The sequence below is a fragment of the Accipiter gentilis genome, chromosome 3 (genome assembly GCF_929443795.1).
Source record: "Accipiter gentilis chromosome 3, bAccGen1.1, whole genome shotgun sequence".
Taxonomy (NCBI): Eukaryota; Metazoa; Chordata; class Aves; order Accipitriformes; family Accipitridae; genus Astur; species Astur gentilis.
In genome coordinates, this window is record NC_064882.1 from 32,256,633 (window position 1) to 32,271,527 (window position 14,895).

A 14,895-nucleotide genomic window follows, 5' to 3' on the forward strand; every position below is an offset into this window, starting at 1 on the left:
GCTAATGTCTCTTGCACCTCCTCCGGATCAAGATCTTTGGTGATTTTACCACTGAAATATGCAATCTGATTATAATGGTTTCTGATATTGCCAGACCATAAACTAAGACATTTCTGAATGCTGTTAGGAGCTAAGAGAAAAGGATAGGGAATCCATTGTAAATTATTAGTGACTGGGAAAATCTCGCCACAGCAATTGGTATGACTGCTGTGGTCACGAGATGACATATTTCTTTTTACTCTTCTCTTCATGGAGTGTAGTGGATGTGAATAACCTAAGGAGACCCAGAGGATTTTACAGGGTATACCCGGAACTACTTTTCATCATTTAGAATGAAAGGGTTTAAAGGTTCAGATAAGGACGGTACTGAAAAAAGAGAATTTGGCATGATGTCCCTGAGAAAACAATATTGCAACAATGAACAATGATATTCGAGCATGCTTTATACACTGATTTCACTGCCAATGAAAAGAGACTGACTGTATGTCTTCCCATAATCACAGAGGTTATTTATGGCATAAATGTAATTTTTGGTTTATCTGAAACTGAGTTTTATCAGCTGTCCTTTAGCAAACTGAGGAATCAGACTGTGAATGAGAGAGACATAAAAACTGTCAGACCAAAACACACCCAACAAAACAAATGATTACTGATTGGCCTTGAAGAAAACTGAGAAACACAATTTTCATAACAAAAATAAGACGCTAAGTGCTGTAACTACAGTGCCAAACTGATTTCCAACCACTCACAAGAGTATCGGCTTTGTTTTTCCAGCGATAAATTTAGTTTTTCCGCTTGTCCCCACTGCACATTTTAGTGATGGTGTTGGAGACTTTTCAATTTCCATTTAAGTTTTTAAACAGCAAATAAAGTGATCTTGGCAGCCTGTGGGAGAGCTAATGTGGTAGACAGAAGATGTGTAGAAAATGGTTTATACAAAGGTTGAGTTCAGGTTCAGCTACTCTCTCTGAAGCCATACTGCAGCCAGGTGACAGCAAGCACTGCGTAGCCTCAGGAGCATCCAGCAGTCCTTCACATGGACCAGAAATTCAGTGAGATATTTTATCGGCTGGTTTCCTTGTTCTGCTACAGCTGTGGTGCCCCCATGCCTGGGCCTCACTGGTTGCGATGCATTACCCTCCATAGAGGAAAGGCCATATGGCAGCGCCCGTCCCCTATAGTGATGTGCCTGCTGTGTACGCGCAGGATGAGCAGACCCAGCATGTGCTGTAAGACCTGCAAACGCAAGCAAGGCCAGCCCTGCTGTGTTCATATACCAGGCGAGTGGCAAGAAGGCCCTTGGATCTTCTGTAGGAGCCTGCTGTGATAGAGGAGATGGGGTGGGAGGAAGACAACGAGCAAGAACAGGCTGGTGCTGCCCCGAGGGCTGTTGCACGGTCCCTCCAGGAGCAGGCTGTGAGCCAGGCTGATGCGGCTGTGCTGCCACTTAGTTATCCCTAGTGCTGAATGTGCTGCTATGGAGAAAAGTCTCTAGGGTTCCAGCTTTGGACGCTAGCATTATGATCATGATCCTTTGGGACCCATGACTTGTCCTCCCTCATAGCCAGGGCTTGCCCATGTTCACTAAGCGAGTACAGTGCTCTCCTCCTGGCTACAGACTCTGTGAGGCAGAGTTACCCATCATGGTAACCTTCAGAAAGTGTTTTATGATCCTGAAAACAAACCCTTTATATAGGAAATATAGTAACATGCCCAGCAACAGTACTAACTTTTAGCCCTTAGCGTCATTTTGTTCCAAATAATAAGCTTTCTGATACTGTTCTTTTCTTGATACTGGAATCTTGGTGTGTTGTTACTCCTCTAAATGGATCAACATGACTTTCAAACCATAATAAAGCAATAGAAAATTAGAGATGATTTTAGTTAAAAAAAAAAAAAAAAAAAAAAAAAAGATCAAGCTGAGATTGAATGTTGAAGAATTAAATGAAAGGGAAGAAAAAACACCATAAAGAAGTACAAGCATTTGACAAATAGCTAATAGACTTAAGAGATTCTCTTAGTCTTACTGCTCAGGGAATTTACTTATTTTTCCCCATGTAGAACATGCACAATACCTTATTTAGTAATATTTCAAGAAGGTTTTTTTTAGCATCTGGCATTGAGCGTAATTGTTGCAATGCTCTGGCAGCACACTACACTGTAAAGCTAACACATTAGCATGCCACGGAGATGAAAATGAAGGGAAAAAGCTCAAGAAATTTTCAGTGCAAGGTGCAGCTCCTGTTACCTCCAGCTCCCTGGAGGATTCCTGCTCTAATGTCATTCTTCTGCTTTCTACTCCTCTAACTGAAAGCACAGGCATTTTTTCCCTCCTTCTCTCTTTTTTTTTTTTTTTTTTAAGCAAAAGAGTTGTCAACTTCAAGTATGTTGAATGTGTTGCAACGCATTACTATGTGGGAGTAGTGATGTGAATCAAGTCAGGCATATGCACTGGGTTTATAGGATTATGCAAGCTATAAGCAGAGAAGCTGACCTGTATCAGGCATGCAGTATTTTCTGAAGCATCTTTAATGGCATGAATAGAATTGGATGGAGCCTAATGATAGACCTGGAACATTTTTCTATTTGAGTTTGCTACAAAAGTTGCGATGCAAAGGATCTTTAAGTAAAAGAGTTTTCATTAACAGTTGTTAAATACCACCCTGAATGGTATTAACAAGGTCAATGCAGAGATCAAATAATTATTATCAACATTTCTTATAACAGGCTAAAATTTTGCAGATATCCTTTTCATAAAGGAGATAAAATAAATTTTGGTTCATGACATAATTGTTGGATGTTATGTATTCTTTTTCTTTCAAAACTCTACATGAAATATTTCCAAACATAGCAGTGCATTCTGGAGTTAAAAAGACAAGACTAAGAAAATCTAAGCTGACAACAAAATACTATGACAAATAAAATGAGGAGTGCCAAATACTTCACAAAGTTCGCTAAAGACTTTGCAATTGCTGTTCACTTTTATGGCCAAGGTGCTCAGTGACTATGGCAACAATAGCAGAAGACCGAAAGAGAGACAGTGAAGTAGTGAAGAAAGAAAATGCATTTTTAAGTAATCCTCAGTAAATACCATTATTATTGGACTCTTAATAAGCATTCAGATAGGTTTTAACACACTGCATGTATTGCCCATGTCAACCGGGATGTGATGTAAAATCAGTGGACTAAGTTATGTTCTCATTGGCACTGGTGTAAATCCAGAGTAAGTCATTGGACTACGTCGTGGTTATTTCCAGTTTTCCAATGAGTAACCAAATAGAAATTAGCCCAATGTTCCTTGACTGTCTCTTCCACTCGCTTGTATAGGAACTACTCATAAATAAATCAATGAGAATATCGTGCTGACTGCATGTTCTCCACTCGTTAATAGGAGGAAAAATAACACCACAAAGTTTTTCCCATGTGCCTTCTTAGTGGACCACCTCTCAGTACAAGAATTGCAAAGTACTGCCAGCCTCAGGGATCCTGTATTCTAAGAAAAATCAAGCTGGTGAGTCTGGGGAGCAGAGGAAGCATAACTGTGAAGTTGGGAGCCACCTGCCACTCAAAGGAACACCTGGGGATGAGGGAAGTGACAGGAGAGTATCTGATCATGGTCAGCTGCAAAGCAAGGAGGGTGATAGAGAAAGACGTGAAATGAGCAGAAACTCCCACCGGAGGCCCCTGGGCGCCAGGAACTGGGGTAAACAAAGATTTCAGCGGCAGGAGTGGGAGCTATTGTTCAAAAATACAAAGGCCAAGTCCTATCCTGGCCGATACAGGATTAAAACCCAGAGCAGCTGCCTGCCTGGGAGTGCTGTTGTCCAACTTGCACCTTTCTGCACTTTAGTCTGACACTGCATACAGAGTGAACTGGCTGGGCATGACTAAACTCTCCTACCCCGCCAAATAAACATGCAGGAATTTGATGTACAGGCTGTTCATTTATCTTATTTCCCAGCAAACACTCAGCCTCTGTGGGACAGACTCACCATTGCCCTAACATGTAAGTGGACATGCAGTGGTGCCTAGGAAGAGTATGGTGGGTAAGACACACAGGAGGGAAAGCATTTTGTCCTCAGTCTTCAAAAAATGATGGTACAGCACAGTCCAGAGGTGAATCAGGCCCTACAGAAATAGCATGACCGAGCAGCTGCAGGCAGACATGGACCTGTGTAACTCCATTACCATGGATCTGCTCCACCTTCAGCGACAGTCCGGCGATGGCAAAGCGAAGGTGCTGTTAATGCCCAGACCTGGTAGAAGGGCTTTGCATTCCTGAATGACTGAATCAAAAAGCAGAGCATAAACCCCATAGGCAACACGCCTTGCATAATGTTTATTTTTGCTGTGTGAATTCAAGCACTGGAATGTCCTGTACCAGTTCCAGAAGGGTTAACACTTTCATGCCTCGCAGCCTGGCCAAGTGGGACACCCAGTGCTGCAGATACGGGCTGTATCCTCATTTTCCTTATACCTCAGTGACCAAAACAGCCATGTCCTCCCTGCCTTTCTCAGCTCACCATTCCTTTAGGGGCTTCTTAAATTATTGCTCCCACACACATCTTACTTCTCCTCCCCCTTCCTTGTCCAATCCTGTTCCAAGAAACCTTCACAAATGCCAGCCAACAGAAGTGTTTAGTCTTAGCTGGCATATCTCTGAAAGGGGCACGTAAGAGGTGCATGGTAGAGTTCGTAATACATGGTATGGTTGCTAATGACAGCCATTGTGCCGCCTTTGTGAGCCTGGTTCCCTGGTTTAAAAGTAATGCCAGGCTGAAGAGGAAGACCCTTCACTACCAGTTCCAGGACATGGCTGGAAACAACGCGTAGAGGAAGATGCTCTGCCATTTCATAAGGGGAAATGCTGTTCCCTTCTCCCCTCCAAACCGGTGACGCCACTGCAAGAGACGAGGGCAGGAGGGATTGCAGCCAGGCTGACAGAGGGCAAGGTGCTCAAATCCACCGTGGCTGAGACCCTCTGCCACCCAGCTCACAGCACCGACTGGGCTCCCCAGCCTGCTACTAGTGGGTCCATGCGAGCCCAGGTGGACAATTTCTTCTTCCGAACCTTGGCAAATCAACACTCTTGTGTTCATAGTTTGGTTTTTCACTTAGGGAAGTCATTGCATTACACTAATGAGACAGAGACACTTGCTCAGAGCAGAGCTAAGCAGTTAACAGAAATGTGAGACGCCACTCATACTAACAAAAGGCAGTACTGCAGGCAGCTGCTTGCTTATGTGCTTCCTGGAAGAATGCAGAGAAAGTGGGAGACATTAGTAGGAACAAAATTTGTTTGCTATAATCTGCTTTTTAGCTGATCTTCTAAAAAAAATGTGCTCTTTAACCAAGACTCTAAGGTCCTACTACTGAGCAACCATGGTCACCTCTTCTAATGCACTTTTTAAAACTTTTGAAAGATGGCAGGATAGGCCATGTTGTGTTTCATCGTGGGTTTTCTTATGCTCCTTTCTGATGGAAAAACTAAGAGGCCAGTACTGGAAAACTCCTTCAATGATATGACTTTTCCAAGGTCTGCTGTCACCACTTCCATTTTTTTCCAGTCAACGCCACTTTGGCAAATGAGCGGATTAAGACAAGTCCTGGTGCCATACAGACTTCCACATTGTGTCTCCATTCCATAGGGAGTTCTTTTCTCCAAAATATTCCAGTTCTCTTTCTAAAATATTTTTTTGCATCTCCAGGCTAGGCATGGACTTTGAACAACTGCTATTTGAAGAGACAAGACAGTTAAAATGCAGAAGAAAAGAAGTGTTTGCTCAGGTCCTGAGACAAAGACCGAAAGAGCTTGCTCGAGGGCACAGAGGAGCTTTCCAGCAATGAAAGGTTTGAACCCAGGTACCCACTCTGTAGCTTTACCATAAAACACTTCCCTTGTCCAGAGAAGCAATAAAGCACCATGACTGTGAACTCATCATAACCTCAGTTTAATTTTTAAATGGATGTCTTCTAAAGGAAAAAAACCCACATAAGTATCTTCTTCAACCCCTCACTATCCATGGGCTCCATTTCCCTCTCATATGTAAGTGAGAATTAACATTTCTGTAGTTCTAACGACAGGCCATTACTTAGTGGCATAACCCCATCTCAGCCACCACCACAGATCTATACCAAACACAGCAAATTTATTCATTAGATTTATCCTATGTTTATTAACAGCCCAGCTCAGAAAAACAGTCAGTGACAAAAACCATCTGGAATAAACATAATGGAAAACAAACAATGTAATATATTCCATCACTCCAGCCTAATTACACTGTTTGGTGCAAATACTATCAATCCAAGTGACAATTTACAAGCCGAACTCTTATTAAAGGGAAAAATGAGCTGTGCGGGGAAGCACAAATCAAAGTAACTAATCAACACAGACAACACATTCAGGGATTTAAGAGCCAAGGTATGGTAGTCTTTTATTCCTCCTTGTTTTCAATTTGGGAGACCTGCTGTGATGTTGCAGTACATTATACGTTATATCTACTTATGCAACATTGGGGAGAAGCATGTCTCTGGCTGTTGTCTTATTTTTCACCAGCTACAGCCTGTGACTTCTAGGTTTAAACACTTTTCTTGTCCTATCATTTAAGCTGGGAGCAAGGTACACTGTCCCAGGCACCAGTTTTCTTTTAAGCCAACTCTCCTCTTTTAGGATATAGTAAAAGCTAGGAATTAAGGAGAACATTAGAAAAGGTTGCAGTTAGCTAAAAGCAATGCCAATTTGATCTGAAACAAGTTCTTATTGAGTGAATTGGTTCAGCAAGAGAAAAAAAAGGAAAAAGATCTCTCCCTCCCATGCAAGCATCTGAACAACACATGGCTGCTGTCCATGATCTGTTTCAGCTTGGAAGCTGGAACTGACTCATTAGATGCATCTGGTGTCCCCAGGGAAGCAAGAGAAAACACTGGCAGCAATGAAGAAAAGATGGTAGAAGCCATCTGAAGCAGAAATTAGCCAACCATCCTGTCTGCATTAGAGCATGAACTTCAAGAACAGCATTAGGCACCTGTATGAAAGCTGAGCCCTCAAAGACATAGCAAAGGGATACAGTGCTACAATGTGTAACACACTGTCAGTTTAGGGAAAATACACCCATAATCTGGAAAATACCATCGCAGGCCAACATGGGAAAACTTAAGACCTTGTTACAAGGGGCAACAAGCTAGCATTACAGTGAAATCAATATGAACAAATACACACACAGCCCTGACCACAGAAGTGTGGTCATAACTTCCATATTTAGCAAAATATGATTTATATAATCCTATGTTGAAAAATTCCTTGTTAGTGAGGAGAGGCTGGAGGAGGGTTTTTAAACTCTTTCTGTGGGGGAAAAAAAACAAGAGTGAGAAAGGGCTACACTGAGGGGGACAAAGATATCAAAAGACCCGCATGTCGCTTCATCTGCCATAAGGAGGGAGATCACCAGTCAGCACCACCCCATGTGCAGAAGTGCCTCTCCAGACCTTCATGTGAATCCCTTGTCTGCAAGGAGCCAGGGTCCTTTCACTAGCCATGTAGCTCAAAGACCTTCTACCATGAGACTGTCTTGGAAACAACATTCATTTCATGATAAGGCGTTTCATATTTCTCCCTGAACTGTTTTTTTCTGGAACAAGCTCTAGTGCTCTGTTTCAGGGTCCAGAAAGCCCTGAAACATCGCTTGTTTTCAACCATAACACAGGCTTATTCTCAAAAAGAATGCTGATAATGAGAAAGCTTTTGTCATAGCTCATGTGTGTGAAAACTGTCCAAAACTCTGTTTCTGCACCTGCTGTTTTCAGGAAGAAATAATAAGCGTGGCATCATTTTCTCCTTGAAGAGGTGATGTCATAGATGTGGCCACAGCAGGATGTTTCTTCATTTAAGAGGCAAGGTGCGAAGTTAGAGAAATACACCCCTGAGAATTTTGAAATTTCAGTGATTCATAAAAGCCAAAAAATTTATTACCAGCTAACTGTGGAGCCATCTCTCCAGAGCCTTATTGCATCATCTGTATTAGCATGCAAATCAAGATGACATAGCTGTTGCTGACTAATTTAAAGTGTGATATTCACAGCATAGATGCACTATTGGGATGGTCTTTAGCAACACCCTCACTCAAGTATCTCTGCATGCTCTCTGTCTTAAGCGATCATTCTTTTCAACCAGGAAGATGAACATGAGGGTGACTCTTTTCCTCACATGCTGAGTCCATGCCTATTCTTAAAAAACAGTGTATTTAAGTCACCTGTCAAAGCCCACAGGTACTGTGTTCATTTTTGTCTTTCTTCTTAGCCTTAACTACTTTGATTCCAGCAGGAACCTCCAAAAGTTTTTTTCCTCTCATTTCCAGCTGAGCTATAGGAACTTAAATAATGTTCAAAAGCAGTATAGATAAAAGGATGACTCCCCATTTGTAGATTACAAAAATCTAGGAGTATGTGGTGTCTGTCAATAATTATAATGATAAAACCCCTTGATTTTCAGTTTATATGGATTCTTATCCTCTTGTTCTGTGACTGCTGGTGCTCAGTCTGACTAGGGAATCTGAACATTTTCCTTCCTGAACAAGGAATTGCCATGAACACAGAGCATTTTCTTTAAGGTGCAGAACATAGCAGCCATGGTATGGTCAACCCAGCATGGTCACATAGTGTCCAAATCTTCAGCTTTGTAGCTGGAAATTATTCTGCCCATTTGGGATGCTCAGACACTTTTGTTGTTGGTCTCTTCAACGCTGAAGATTTTTGGTAATCCTGTAGGATTTCCTAATCTGAATTTTTTCCTCTGAGGGAGGAGATTCAGGGGACATGCTAATGACACTGTGCAGGCAGGTGGGAGGTTTTTCATGCACTGGGGCAGTGATCAGGGTGTGCTGGCAGTCCCCCTGCTGTTGCAACCATGTGATGCTGAATCAGGTTTCCCATTGCCACAAAGCCCCCCAAACAGTCCCAATGCTTTCTTTTGACTCCCTCCACCGTCACCTTTTCCCACATGCTCCACCAAAGGCTTTCAGTGCTGTCAGGGATCTGAACTACTGATAACTGCCAAAGTCAATTTGTGGTGAACACTGAATTTTTAATCAGTGTTATCAAGGATCTCTCAGGGGCAAGGTAGCTGAGATACTGAGCTATCTCAGCAAACTATCTATCAACAGCCCCTCAAGGCAGAAACTACTTGCTAGAGCATCAGCTGATGAACCAAAAGGGAGATGAAATTCAGAGAAAGAATAGTTTTAATTACCACGTAGTCTGCTTCACTGTTATTTTAGAAAAAGCTGGATGCAGATGTTACATGGACGTAATTGCAGATTTCAGGAAACACCTTAAAAGCCACAGAGGAAAGCTTAAAAATATAACACAAATAATTCCCTCTGGCATATGAACACAAGCAGATTTCCCTCCCCACAACTGCATTTAAGATATCGAGAATGTTAGTTACTTCACTGAACTTCAGAAACGGGCACTCAAAGATAGGTTGCATTAGCTAACAGCTATTGATAACTAAGGATGACAATACCTGTTCCAGCAGTTTCATTTTCCTACAGGTAAAAAGGCCGTGTTCGGATTGCAACCCTCCATTGCAGCAGTTTGCTTAGAGCAGCTTCCAGACTAGCTTTCCGTCCGCAAACTGGTATGCCACTGCACTGCCTCCTTGCCTGCCAAGAGCTTTTCCGAACCACAGTAATGGTAGCTGGTGTCAGCTCTCCATACTGGTCACTTCTGGATGTTTTGCTACTTATGTCCTTCACAGTCAGTTTTGCTGTCTGTCTTGTACAACATTTAGGTTGAGAGCTTTCTGGCAGGTTTAAAGGGTTTGTTTCTGCTTCTGACGCTTTGGGAAGACTATAGGCACACAGCAGCATGGCAAGGATTAAAAGCTGTTTTCTCTCCCTCTTTACAAGGACCTGTTTTTTTTACGGGTAGCCATGGATGGACATATATTTCCAGAATTCAGGAAAACTACCTTCAGTTTTCTGTATCTTCACAGGCTTCTAGTATGATCTCAGTTCCACAGACATTGAGTCTTGCCTCAGTCCTCATGTCTGTAAGCCCAAGAGGTGGTATTTAGAGAAATAAATACATATGTGCTGTGGTGTTGCACTAGACCAGTAATGGATAGTAGGGCTCCGCAGAGAGAGAGGTCTTGAGATAGATACAAGAGAAGTCTGGCATGCATCAGAATGTAATCTCTTCATATAACTGCGAGGATTTATTTAGGAGAGGTTCTCTCTGAGTTACATTGCTGTCAGGTAGCAGAGTACCGCCTGCGGTTTTTGAAGTATTTGAACATTTGCAGCCTTTAAACAATTAGAATCGTCAGAAAGAAAGACAGCCTATCAGTCAGAAATTTTCACAACTCCTCATTTGTATGCAGATTTCTAAACCTCATATTGTCAAATAATAGACAATAAAATAGAACCTTTCAACAATTTCCTTTTTTCTTTTTTTTTTCTTTCCTTTTTTTTTTTTCCTCTTTTTTTTTCATTAAAACCCTATAGTATTGGATACAGAAGAGATCTTAAAACTTTAGAGTGGAACTGAAGGAACTCTTCTCTTTGTTCAAACTAATGATTCTGTTAGTCCACTGTTGTCTTGAGCAATGACCAGTCCCAGAAGACATCTGGGTGAGGAAACCACCAGGAAATCCATAGCTAGTCGAGGCAGTAATTAAAGTAGCCATTAGCCTTGGGCAACAGACTACACGGGTCAGCAGCCTGCGTGCTTTGCTTACATGTGGACTTATTTGCTTGTACTTGCAGAGATGGGGATTAGCCACTGAAGTCCAAACAGTGGGCAGTTTGGCCCACCAGCTATCCTGGGGCATGCCGTCCCCATCAGGCCCTTTCTCCATCCCAAGCTTTCTCTTCTCCAGAAAGGCTGAACATCAGCCATGGTGCTGTGGAGAAAAGAGAGGCTGATTTGAGGTACAAGCAGAGGAAAACCTGTATTCTGGGACAGCCTGGCATTAGGGGTTACTGTATCCTGAGGAAGGGAGAAAGGAAAAGGTTCTCAGAAGTAATGGAGAGAGGGGGAAAAAGGGAGGGAAAAAGCATAGACTGCATCACCAGTGAGCTCTTCTAGCATCCCCGCAGCACCATGAACCCTTCAACAGCCCCATTGCTTCTCAAAGGTGGAAGCAAAAACTCTAGAGCTTGGTTGAAATGACACATATCTCTTCTTTCAAGTCAGGCTGCTGCCTTGTGTAAGCTCTGAGTCCATGCAATAACATATCTTATGTCATTATAATTAACAAAGCCTTCAACAATCTGTGCAATAATCCATTCTTAAGAACAACTAGTTCAAGTTTAAACAGTTCGTGCATGTCACAGGCTGTCTCAAGAGATTTCTTTAAAAAACAAACTCTTCAAATCTGAAAGGTGGAGAGGGAGAAAAGAACTATGATTTTTAGAACAGTAAATGAATATCCAATAGCAAGACATTTGGATGAAATCTGTTTATCTGGCTTCTTTTCCTTGAAAGAAAATGAGAGTTATCTTCTTATTTGAGATTTATTCTTTCCATTTGTGTTCCCACATTTATTCCTGGTCTAATATCTTATGTTCTTAGATTCTCTGCTCATCGAATTTCATAGCTGTACCTCCTGAAAAATGAAATTTTAGAATAAGAAAGATCAGAATATTTTTTCTTGGTTATTTCCATAGGCACAGCATTATTTCCTCTGGGAAATTCTGCAAGAGGAAGATTTCAGCCTGCTCACAGTAACATCAGAGTAGGAATGCAATTCACAAGCGGGGCAGCTCCTTTGACTCTTTTTGTTGCTTGTTTGCTTTGTCTGAGCTCACATCAGACTAGTGCATTTTGTAGTTGGTTTGTAACTTGAAAACACAAGTTGAGTAAAGGGGTGAAAATACCTCACAACAAATAATCCTGAAAACATGTGGCTTATTGGTTTGCAAGCTAGGAAGTGACATCAAGCATCCAGACATGGATACTTTTCATTTGATGCATCAGTTCTGCATAGTAAGACAGAGTACATTCCTCCCCATAAAATATACACAACAAAGTATTTAAAGATGTTAAAATTCAAAGCCATAACCATCTGCTTATCACAGACATCTGTTGCTTCAAAGCAAAGGACTATATGAAAGGTTCAGAAAGTTTTAGAGCTCAAAAGATGCATTTGCCAAGAGGCTAATGGAACACATGCATATACATAAATTCCAAAAATAAAACAAACTGCTGTTTTCTCCCTGGAGTGCAGTTACACCAGTAGGTATGTGAGAGCTGAGTGGCAAAGACAGAAAAACAGAGTTACCTCAGCTCTTACCCATCTCTGTACTGAAAATTAACCTTTTTGTCATTCTCCAAACACTCTTGAAAAGCAACATCATCTTCCTCCATCAGCAGAGGAGTCTGACTTTCACACTGATCTGCTACATCTCTGACTCGCTCCTGCCAATGCACCTTCAAAATGGGATTGCTATCATCACCCTGCAAACTCCTTTCCATAGAGCCTCACCCCATTCTTGCTCAGGGAGGTGACACCCCAGCTTCACTGGGAGCAGCACGCTGCAGCTCCACAGCCCTGCGTGTCTACTAATTCCTTTGCTATTTTGGCACCTAGGTCTGACTGCCTGGCTGAAGTCAAGGAGGGCCTTCCCATTGACTTCAGTGAACCGTGGGCATCTCCCTGCATGCGCAGTGTCCCTTTACCCACGTGGATCTTGCACTGCCATGGAAATGAAGGTCAACAGGAGGGCTGGAAGAGGTAGAAAGCTCTTTGGGGCAGCGTCTGTGTTCCTCTGAGCACCTGATGCAAGAGGCGATTGCGGCAGCGTATAATTTGGTATTGCCCTGTGGGTATGTGCTAGGTTTCCACCGTGAGGGTTGGAGGGCAGAGTATGCACCTTTCAGATGTGTGGGTCTGGAGGAAAGGACCTGCTAAAAGTTATCGGGAACTGGGAAAATGTGTGAGCCAAATAGAAGGTGCAAAGTCAGAGGGATTAGGTGCTTCTGGAAAGGCTGCAAGGAATGCAAGGAGGCTAGAGACTCTCTGGACAGGAAGATACCGGGAACCCTGAGTGCACGAAATTTCTGTCTCAGGTTAATACTACCTGTACCTGGTCAGCAGAGCTAATCAAGGTTCCTGGCAGAAGAGCCAGTTTCCATTCATTTATCACCCTATCTCTGTATGGGCAGCCATCAAAAGGGGAGGGACGAACTCACAGACAAGAAAAATTCAGGATTTCAATGCCCGTCTGCCAGGCCTATCGATGCCAATATGTACATGCACTGCATAGAGAACAAGGAGATATTTCTTGACATTAAATTACATTGTAAAGCTCAGAGAAAGTTGATCCATCCCCTGCAATAAACTCCAAAAAACCATACAGAAAGTGATTAACTTAAATATGAGCATGAAAATCAAGATACACTTTATAAAGCAATCAAAATATTTCTTCTGTCATTTAATGTTCCTCTTAGTCGCATAATCTGTGACCTCTTAAACCTCACTATAAAGCGTATAAAATCCCACAAGACCGGAAGTTCAACATGGGGGTTACACACCATTTCTGCATTCACTGACACCGCTTTATAATCTACCCTTCTGCTCTTTGTTTTCCTTTGCACAGGTTTTGCATTTTCCTGCCAGCTTCCCATTGTCCTTGAAATCAGAGTAACAAGAAATTGAACAAATCGGAGTGCTTGTGCCAATCTCAAACAGAACAGAAATGGTCAGTGATCAGAAAAACAAACAGAGCCTGCCTGAGCTGCGTACAGATTCTGCTCCATACACGACTCACAAGCAAAACATTTCTAGAAAGGTAAGTTAGTTATTTATTGTGCTGACACACAGGCATTATTCAAAGCAACAGCAAGATAACAACATTACTAGTGTTAGGAAACTCATCTCAAGTTTAGATTATCTCAGAGTTTTTATGAGGCAAGAGAATATATGAAGTTTGCTTCAGCGAAATAAAGCCCTTTACTTACATGGCTTGCAAGAGCTTCCAGCAGCTGGAGTCTCTGAATTGCAGTGCATGCAGATATTGTGCTTTGCTGAAAGCCCGCTAACTTTGGCACTGGAGACAGCACATAACTCACCGGTGCTTTGGATTGATAAATAATTTCCTTTAAAAACACTCACACATGTTTTTTTATCAGTGGTGCACACTGACAGTAGACTGCAAAGCAGAATGCCTGTCTGGCGTTATGAAGGAAGAGTTCCCTCTCAGCTGAATCAAAAAAAAAGGAGTCCTTGACCCCGACAACTAGAATAAATCTACTATATCTGCTGGCTCTTTTCTGAATGCATACTTGAGCAGTAACATAAGAGCGAGCGGTCGGAGCGCAGAAACTGTGGCATGTCATGCTCTGTACCGGTAGGGTATGTGAGCAATGCTTCCAGCGCAGGCACAGCAAAATGCAAACACAATGCGTGTTTTCAGCTTTTATTTTGTTCACATTTATTTTAAAAATAAAACAAAGATGACGGGCTTCTCTATTTCAGTTCACAGCTCCCAAGTGGCAGCGCTTTCAGCTCTGTCCCCTCTGCTGAGGTTCCTTCTGTTCCAGATGAGGTTACTGCTGACTTTCTATTTCAAACCTCAATTTTCTGAGAATCTCTGTATCTCAGCCAGGAAATGTAACCCAGACTGAAGTTTAGCATTTCAGACATCATAAATGCAATGAATTGCCTGCAAGCAAAATGAGTGGTTTTCAGATTTTTTTTTTTTCTCCTTCAAAAGATCTGTTTACTTCCTTTTTTTCTCTCTCTCTTTCCTTTGTTCTACTTAAACTTATTAAACTTCATAAAAACAAGCATAGCTTTTGGAACAAGTCCTCAGTAGAACAAATAGTGAGACGAATATGAAAAGCAAGATAATGATGTAGCTTAAAATAGGCAAATGTAAAGTTTCAGCAAAAAAG

The 14,895-nt window shown here is 42.0% G+C and overlaps 1 protein-coding gene across 1 annotated transcript in view; it reads right to left on the bottom strand.

The window, feature by feature from the left end:
* Positions 1-14,145, bottom strand: part of C1QTNF7 (C1q and TNF related 7) — a 36,219-nt gene extending 22,074 nt beyond the window's left edge. Inside the window, exon 1 of the mRNA XM_049792033.1 lies at positions 13,960-14,145. The gene's annotated coding sequence lies outside the window, so the exon portion shown is untranslated. The remainder of the gene's footprint in view (positions 1-13,959) is intronic.
* Positions 14,146-14,895: the final 750 nt, after the last annotated feature.